This window comes from Mytilus edulis, chromosome 13, assembly GCF_963676685.1.
Source record: "Mytilus edulis chromosome 13, xbMytEdul2.2, whole genome shotgun sequence".
Taxonomy (NCBI): domain Eukaryota; kingdom Metazoa; phylum Mollusca; class Bivalvia; order Mytilida; family Mytilidae; genus Mytilus; species Mytilus edulis.
The window spans coordinates 17,708,030-17,714,967 of NC_092356.1; positions in this window are offsets into that span (position 1 = coordinate 17,708,030).

The window sequence follows — 6,938 nt, forward strand, 5'->3', positions numbered from 1 at the left end:
TGAACTAATTTTTACAGTTCATTGCTCAATATTAAGTTTTTTTCTGGTCTGTGTTCAAATACTATAAGCAATAGATCAACTTTATTTTGTGAAGGAATGATTTTAAGGTGATATGTCTGTCTGGCAATTATCACCAGACAAAGACCTCCTTTTCATGGTTCATTAGTCGATCTAAAGTTTTCCTGCTTAAATTTGTTTCTAAGATACTATATACAATAGATCTGTCTGTCTGGCAGGGCTCATGTGACCCTGATCTCATTTTTATAGTTCATTGATGAATGATAAATTTACCTGATTACCTTAGTTTGTTTATAACATACTTTGTGTAAAACAAAATGTAGGTCAACTTTATTTAAAGCATATTTGGTGAATGGTATGATTGTAATGTGTTCATGTATTGTCAGTTTGGTTTATTTGAGAATGACCACATTTTCTTGTTTCATGTTGGGTTTATTTGAGAATGACCACATTTTCTTGAATCATGTTTTGTTTATGTGATAGTTGTAGCAAAGCTTTATACTTATGACTATCAACATAAAATCAATGGTCAGTAAAGAAGGCGAGACATTTCAGTGTGTGCACTCTTGTTTTATAAAGACTATACGCTATTAAATACATTATTCTATGTGATTTAATAAGCTGTGTTGAATATTTAGCAGGCTATTTACTTAATGAGATTGTGTCTTTGTCACTCAAAAGGCCTCATTCCTTAAAAGCTAATTGGCAGTAAACACTTGTATAAAGGCACAAAAGGCTGTTCAAGACAACATTTTATTGTGTTTACAAGTCGGTGTCCTGAAACATATTCTGGCAGAGTACGCTATTATCAAAAAGCTAATTGACACCATAAAAAGACAGTTTATCTTTATTTAAAAGGCTATGTTACATGTACCTACAGGTACACAGATATTTGACAAACAATATATTCTTTTAAGATACACATTGTGACGAAGTAAATTCTTTAATCTGCTGAAATTTTTCATAATTTTGTTTTCCAAATTTCGAAGTCCTTATAACAGTATTAGAAAATTTTGATAAATTTAATGACTAGAACAATAAAAGATCTACAAATAATTGTCAATGGCCGAAATTGTCAACTGACGTCTTATACTGAAGAAATTGCCCCTGAATAACCAATTTATGTAGTTTGGAGATAGTGAGCAACAATACATATTTAAATGTAAAGCAAGATACGATCAACAATAAGTCAATCTGTTTAAATTGACAATTGACCCTCAGAAGAGTTATTTCTCTTGAAAGGTGATTTGTGCCAAATTCGCGTATTTTTTTGCGGAAATGTAGGTCGAGAGAAATATTAAAAAGCCAAAACAAATCAGCACAATTATATTAACAAATAAGTCAAGATGCCCAAAAACAGTAAATATGATTATCAATGCAAGATAAACAAGGATGTCACTAATTACGATTAACTAATATAACTGATTGCAATAAAGGTAAAAATAAATATCAAAATGGTATTATGTTAATGAGGTGAGTTTTTTTTTTAGCAAATAGTGCACATGGTTCATGTAATCGTTACGTCTCTGAATCCGAAAAAAAAATGTTTCCAGATTGTATTACTTGTACAACCCTTGCTTGATTAGAACAACTCTTCTACAGATTTCAGATACTGTGAAAGACAGAAGCTTATTGGCGTTAGGGTCTTACTGCCAAAGGCCAAGGTCACTTAGAAAGAAATAGAAAACTAAAGGAATGAGGGATTTACATTAATTATAGTACCGTTGTATTTGCCATTCCAATCAGACCATAGCTAGTATAATACTATTTTGGACACTTGAAATTAAAGTGCAGTTCAACAAGACCAATACATTGGTTATTTAAAATATAAAGTCAAATTTCGAGATCGCAAAATTGAATTAAAGAAAGTTATAAATAAAACCAGCCTGTAAATAAGCAAATCAAAACAAACCGTACTTATGAAACACCATATAAAAAGATGAAATCTTGATAATGCAAAACAAGAAAATATTGAAACATTTTTGATTGGTGGTACAATATTTTGTCGCCATGTTCATAAGACATTTAAAGATATTTGACAAAGGTGTAGACAAAGCTTTAAGCTTGTTTTCATGGCAATTAAGGGTAAAAACTGCTATATATTTTCATTCGGTGTGATGATAGATTATTTGTCAATTTTCAATGTTGTACTGAAAAATACAAACTGTTTTTCAAAGATTATAACAGTTACCATTAGCAACGTAAATTTAAGGTAAAACTTCGTAATGTTCTTTTTTTAGCTTACCTGGCCCGAAGGGCCAAGTGAGCTTTTCCAATCACTTGGCGTCCGTCGTCGTCGTCGTCGTCCGTCGTCGTCGTCGTCGTCCGTCGTCGTCGTCGTCGTCCGTCGTCGTCTGTCGTCCGTCGTCGTCCGTCGTCGTTAACTTTTACAAAAATCTTCTCCTCTGAAACTACTGGGCCAAATTAAATCAAACTTGGCCACAATCATCATTGGGGTATCTAGTTTTGAAAATGTGTGGCGTGACCCGGCCAACCAACCAAGATGGCGGCCATGGCTAAAAATAGAACATAGGGGTAAAATGCAGTTTTTATACGACCGCAAAATTTGAAAAAATTTTCGTCGTATATTGCTATCACGTTGGCGTCGTCGTCGTCCGAATACTTTTAGTTTTCGCACTCTAACTTTAGTAAAAGTGAATGGAAATCTATGAAATTTTAACACAAGGTTTATGACCACAAAAGGAAGGTTGGTATTGTTTTTGGGAGTTTTGGTTCCAATATTTTAGGAATTAGGGGCCAAAAAGGGCCCAAATAAGCATTTTCTTGGTTTTCGCACTATAACTTTAGTTTAAGTTAATAGAAATCTATGAAATTTTGACACAAGGTTTATGACCACAAAAGAACGGTTGGGATTGATTTTGGGAGTTTTGGTTTCAACAGTTTAGGAATTAGGGGCCAAAAAAGGGCCCAAATAAGCATTATTCTTGGTTTTCGCACAATAACTTTAGTTTAAGTAAATAGAAATCTATGAAATTTAAACACAAGGTTTATGACCATAAAAGGAAGGTTGGTATTGATTTTGGGAGTTTTGGTCCCAACAGAATAAGGGGCCCAAAGGGTCCAAAATTAAACTTTGTTTGATTTCATCAAAATTGAATAATTGGGGTTCTTTGATATGCCGAATCTAACTGTCATGACTGTGTATGTAGATTCTTAACTTTTGGTCCCGTTTTCAAATTGGTCTACATTAAGGTCCAAAGGGTCCAAAATTAAACTTAGTTTGATTTTGACAAAAAATGAATCAGTTAGGTTCTTTGATATGCTGAATCTAAAAATGTACTTAGATTCTTGATTATTGGCCCAGTTTTCAAGTTGGTCCAAATCGGGGTCCAAAATAAAACTTTGTTTGATTTCATCAAAAATTGAATAAATGGGGTTCTTTGATATACCAAATCTAACTGTGTATGTAGATTCTTCATTTTTGGTCCTGTTTTCAAATTGGTCAACACTAAAGTCCAAAGGGTCCAAAATTAAACTTAGTCTGATTTTAACAAAAATTGAAATCTTGGGGTTCTTTGATATGCTGAATCCAAAAATGTACTTAGATTTTTTATTATGGGCCCAGTTTTCAAGTTGGTCCAAATCAGGATCTAAAATTATTATATTAAGTATTGTGCAATAGCAAGTCTTTTCAATTGCACAGTATTGCGCAATGGCAAGAAATATCTAATTGCACAATATTGTGAAATAGCAATTTTTTTTTTAATTAGAGTTATCTTTCTTTGTCCAGAATAGTAAGCAAGAAATATCTAATTGCAAAATATTGTGCAATATCAAGATTTTTTTTAATTGGAGTTATCTTTCTTTGTCCAGAATCAACTTAAATCTTTGTTATATACAATATACAATGTATATTCACTTTTTACTACCAACTGATAAATTAAAATAATCTTTACCATTCAGTGATAACAAGCAGTTTTTTTACATCTTAATATTTTATGATGTATTTAAATGAGTAGTTATTGTTGCAAACTCCATTAGAAATTTCAATTGAGATTAGTTTTGGAATAAGGGAAAGGGGGATGTGATTAAAAAAATTGGGTTCAATTTTTCTCATTTGAAATTTCATAAATAAAAAAGAAAATTTCTTCAAACATTTTTTTGAGAGGATTAATATTCAACAGCATAGTGAATTGCTCTTAGAGAAAACACAAATTTTAAGTTCATTAGAACACATTCATTCTGTGTCAGAAACCTATGCTGTGTCAACTATTTAATCACAATCCAAATTTAGAGCTGAATCCAGCTTGAATGTTGTGTCCATACTTGCCCCAACCGTTCAGGGTTCAACCTCTGCGGTCGTATAAAGCTACGCCCTGCGGAGCATCTGGTTGGCTTATAACTCAAAAACCAAAGTATTTAGAGCAAATCTGACATGGGGTAAAATTGTTTATCAGGTCAAGATCTATCTGCCCTCAAATTTTCAGATGAATCCGACAACCCGTTATTGGGTTGCTGCCCCTGAACTGGTAATTTTATGGAATTTTTGCTGTTTTTGGCTATTATCTTGAATATTATTATAGATAGAGATAAACTGTAAACAGCAATAATGTTCAACAAAGTCAGATTTACAAATAAGTCAACATGACCAAAATGGTCAGTTGACCCCTTTAGGAGTTATTGACCTTTATAGTCAATTTTTAACCATTTTTCGTAAATCTTAGTAATCTTTTACAAAAATCTTCTCCTCTGAAACTACTGGGCCAAATTAATCCAAACTTAGCCACAATCATCTTTGGGATATCTAGTTTAAAAAATGTGTGGCGTGACCCGGCCAACCAACCAAGATGGCCGCCATGGCTAAAAATAGAACATAGGGGTAAAATGCAGTTTTTGGCTTATAACTCAAAAACCAAAGCATTTAGAGCAAAACTGACATGCGGTAAAAGTGTTTATCAGGTCAAAATCTACCTGTCCTGAAATTTTCAGATGAATCGGACAACCTGTTGTTGGGTTGCTGCCCCTGAATTGGTAATTTTAAGGAAATTTTGCTGTTTTTGGTTATTATCTTGAATATTATTATAGATAGAGATAAACGGTAAACAGCATTAATGTTCAGCAAAGTAAGATTTACAAATAAGTCAGCATGACCAAAATGGTCAGTTGACCCCTGAAGGAGTTATTGCCCTTTATAGTCAATTTTTAACCATTTTTTCGTAAATCTTAGTTATCTTTTACAAAAATCTTCTTCTCTGAAACTACTGGGCCAAATTAAACTAAGCTTTGCCACAATCATCATTGGGGTAATTTGTTTTAAAAATGTGTGGCGTGACCTGGCCAATCAACCAAAATGGCTGCCACGGCTAATAATAGAACATAGGGGTAAAATGCAGTTTTTGGCTTATAACTCAAAAACCGAAGCATTAAGAGAAAATCTGACAGGGTTTAATTGTTTATCAGGTCAAGATCTATCTGCCCTGATGTTTTCACATGGATCGGACAACCCGTTGTTAGGTTACTGTCCTGAATTGGTAATTTTAAGGAAATTTTGCCGTTTTTTGTTATTATCTTGAATATTATTATAGATAGAGATAAACTGTATACAGCAATAATGTTCAGCAAAATAAGCTCTACAAATAAGTTTGCATGACCAAAATAGTCAATTGACCCCTTAAGGAGTTATTGCCCTTTATAGCTAATTTTTAACATTTTTCATAAATTTTTGTAAATTTGTAGAAAATATTTTCCACTGTAATTACTGGGCCAAGTTCATTATAGACAGAGATATTTGTAGCAACAAGAATGTTCAGTAAAGTAAGATCTACAAACACATCACTATCACCAAAACACAATTATGTCATGAATTTATCCGTGTCCATTATTTAATATGCACAAGACCAAGGTGAGCGACACAGGCTCTTTAGAGCCTCTAGTTTTATAAACCCACCAACAAATAATCCCGCGATATTACGCGTCAATAGGTAAACTAGAATTGCGACAGTAAAATCTTAGTTTTACGAAGGCTAAGTTTAAAATACAGTGTATCTTCAAGACATGTCCTATCGGAATGCAGATGGTAGATTTGATGGCTCTTGTAGGTATTGGACCTTAACAAATTTGTTTGTTCTTAATCATTACTATATTTTTTATGTAGGGGGTTTAATTGGTAGGTTTTGAAATGTTAAATTGTTGCAAGACCAGGGACTTTCTGTACCTGAGCAAAGCATATCAAAGGAGACAAAGACTTCCATAAATATATAAGTTCAAGACGAAGAACTAAGCAAAAACTCGGTCACAAATACAACGCAATAAAATGGAAATTTTCCGACAAATAACCTTTGCTTATGGATTATGTGATTTTGCACAAATACTGCATTGACAAACCGAGCATTAAAATCATTTAATGTCGATGCTTATTTTATTTATATAGAAATTATCACGCCTTTTCCTCCGAAAATCATTCGTCTGTCGTCACATAGATCGTATTTCCTGTTTTTGATAAACCAAAACTCGATTCGTCGATTAACAGTATACTCTATTTATTGGATAATACAGTTAAACAGTTATACGACTGTGAACTATAGGGATTTAATAATAACGCCACACTCTCTTATTAACTTACATACCAAAACTATCTTTCAGTAACTGGCAGTACTCTTAGATTTGTACTTTGCATCTTCTGTCTATATTAGTTGTTTCTGTGCTTAGTGCCAATCTGAACCCAAATTGTGTGTGCAGTGCTGTTATACCACTGTTCCAAGTTAGGCGAGAATTGAGCACTCACACCATGAAAATAAACATTGCCAGTGAGACACTTAATAATATCTATTTACACCTCTGGGTCGATGACACTGCTGGTGGACGTTTCGTCCCCGAGGGTATCACCACCCCAATAGTCAGCACTTTTGTGTTGACATGAATATCCATTATATTGTTATTTTAATACATTTCCTGTTGAA